At 38.4% G+C, this 3,008-nt stretch overlaps 1 non-coding gene across 1 annotated transcript; it reads right to left on the bottom strand.

The window, feature by feature from the left end:
* Nucleotides 1-1,736: 1,736 nt before the first annotated feature.
* On the bottom strand, nt 1,737-1,809 carry TRNAK-UUU. Its single transcript has one exon. It is a non-coding gene; the product is annotated as a tRNA-Lys (tRNA).
* Between the last annotated feature and the right edge of the window lie 1,199 nt (nt 1,810-3,008).

The following is a 3,008-nucleotide window of genomic DNA, read 5'->3' as shown; positions in this document are numbered from 1 at the left end:
CATGTTCTATCTACTAGGTCAAGCTGCTTTATAGTAGTTTATACTTATATTCAGTTGTTCTGTAATTATCTTTAATTTATTTTATTGTCTGTCTCCCCATTAGACTGTAAGCTTCTTAAGAGCAGGGATCATATCTACTTACTATTATACTGTCCTAGGTACTTAGTGCAGTAAATGCCATTGATTGATTGATTTTGTTCCACTGTACAAAGGCTTTAAAGCATTCTCCATTACTCAAGTTGCTTTTCCAGCCCTTATATTACATGTGTCCTCTATTCTATGGTCTCACTCCATCCCTTTTTCTCTGTGCCTCAAACTAGGCAATTTTTACTTCAGGAGCAAAACTATTCACCCATTTCTGCTTTTGGAAAAAGCATCTGTATGTCTGTGGATTCCATCTTTCATTTTCTTTCCTTTAGCCATTTTTTTAAAAAGATGGTATCAAAGTAGCTGGAGACCTGACAAGCACTAGTAAGAGATAAAAGGTATTGGGCATGGTGCTTACAGTCCTATATCCCAGATCATGTCCACCTCTCCCTTTCCCTGCATTCTCCTGGACTTCTTGAGACTGCAGATAGGGATGGGGTTGGGGAAGTAGGAGCTTTTGATAAGGGGATGATGCCAAAGATAATTATGTCCTCTTGGCCTGGCTCTGCTCCCAACTCACAGTTATCTTTCCCTTTTCTACTTCAGGTTGCCACTCCTGTTGCAATCCCTCCTTCTGATCACTGTAAGTCTGGGAACAGAAGTACTTGGGGAGGTTGGAAAATTTATCATGATATCAGAAAGAACCATCTGATGGGCTAGCACGACACAGCAAGTCAAAGAAGACTCCTGGCTAAAACAAGGAGTTGTTACTCAATCCTACTTACTCTCTGACCTCACCCTCACACTGCATTTTAAAGCCTACTTCCACTCCTGTTCTTAGTGGAAACAAAAAGTGTCCCAGACAATTTTTATTGAGCCAAACTTCCCCGGTGTCATTCCTCTGACTTTTCCTGTTAAAATCTGTTTGGGGATTAACATTTTATGGGATCACTGGAATGAAAAGTGTGAGGGGCTTAAAGGGAACAAAATGATAAAGAAGATAATAAACTGGAAAAGGAGGCACCAGAAATATGGGAACACTATGTTTTAAGAAATTTTAATGTAATTTTGTTTTTATGAACTGGTTTTAATGGAATATTTTAGTAATATCAAATAAAGAAAAACTTCTTTTCCAGATGTTCATATCCTATAGAGGCTAGTACTTCGTTGTTCTGAATAATTCTTGGGTTTCAGGGGAATCGTAGAAAAGAAACTATAGTAAAAGCAAAATACACATACTCCTCTTTCAATACACATACTCCTCTTTCTTCCTTGAGTTAGCATGGAATTTCTTATTTTTCCAAAACTATTTCACATTGATTATCTCATTTGACTCTCCCAACATTCCTTGAAGGAATGTAGATGAGGAAACTCAGTTAAGGAGAAGTTAAGCAGAATGGCCTAGTGAAAAGAATCCCAGATTGGGATTGAATGTCAGTTGACACTTGCCTTTCATTCATTCATTCTATCATATTTACTGAGTGCTTACTACATGCAGAGCACTGTAATAAGCGCTTGGGGAGAGTCCAATATGACAATAAACAGACCTATTACCTGCCCACAATGAGCTTAAAGTCTAGAGGGGGAGACAGGTGTAAATATGAATAAATACATTACACATATGTACATAACTGCTATACAACACATCACACCCAAAGAGGGACTTGAACCCAGGACCCTCAGATTAAAAGTCTGATGCTTTACCATCTGAGCTATCTGGGCTCTAAATGCCTAATCTGTGAACTTGGATGTCATTAATTTAACTGGGCTTTAGTTTTCTCATCTGTAGAATGTAGATTAAATACATGTTCTTCCTCCCTCTTGGACTGTGAGACTTTGTGGACCGGGGATAGGGTCTGGCCTGATTGTCTTGTACCTATCCCAGAGCTGAGTATAATGCTTGGAACATAGCTAATACTTAACAAATACCACAATTATTATTAGGTGATGTCTGAGAACAAATAGCATGTCAATCAGCTAAAATCCTGTGTCCTTTTCACTAGGCGTGGAGATCAGTTTCCCTGACTTTTCCTCAAAGAGAACAATGGGAGGTTACAAAAAAAAAAAAGAAGAAATCTATAATTCCCACACTAAGATTTTGGACTGATGGCCTCTGGGGAAGCCCCAGGTTCTGGCTCTTGGACCATTCATGTTTGAATTGCTACTCTGGGAGCAGAACAAGATAGGTATGAGATCTGATTCATTTTCACTCCATGTAACACCTAGAAGAATGTGGAACATGACTTTTGAGGGAGAGGAGCAGAGAACAATTGATCATGCGATGGGTAGAGACTACGAGAAAAGGACTCTTAGGAAGACAAACTGGCAAGTACTCATTCAGGGCATTGAAAGGAACCTATCAATGGCATATTTGATGCAAGTTGAAATGGAAATTTTTCAAACTGGAAAGCATAATGTGTTCACGACCACCAGAATAAATTAATGTATCCTGTGTTATTTTGGAGTCTTCTGGGGGTTAAATACTGAGAAGTTGATGGAACCAACTAAATGATTTTCCTTTTCTGGTGAACACTAGAGGGCAGATCTGTGCCTAAACTCCTCAAATCCAGTTTGAATAAAAGCACAAGGAAATTCCACAGAACCAAACCTCTGCCAAGGAACTGACTGTTTGTAATCCTGAAACATATGAAAGGCAGCAGTTTTTTGCTCAATAGTTGTGGGGGGGTGTATGTGTGTGTGTGTGAGAGAGAGAGAAGAGAGAATAAAATATCTGCATATATAATTAGAATATTTTTCATTTGCAATTTAATTAAGTTGTTGTTCCTTTCTAGTCCTGAAAAAACCCAAAAATCTGCCTTGCTGAGCCAGAAATCATGATTTTTATCCAAAAAAATTCAATTAGAAAGTTGTGATCAGATGCATTTTATGCATTTAACAACAGATGGCAGTAAACTCCAAGA

Source organism: Ornithorhynchus anatinus, chromosome 3 (genome assembly GCF_004115215.2).
Source record: "Ornithorhynchus anatinus isolate Pmale09 chromosome 3, mOrnAna1.pri.v4, whole genome shotgun sequence".
In the NCBI taxonomy this organism is placed as follows: Eukaryota; Metazoa; Chordata; class Mammalia; order Monotremata; family Ornithorhynchidae; genus Ornithorhynchus; species Ornithorhynchus anatinus.
This window is presented reverse-complemented; position numbering and strand designations above follow the sequence as displayed.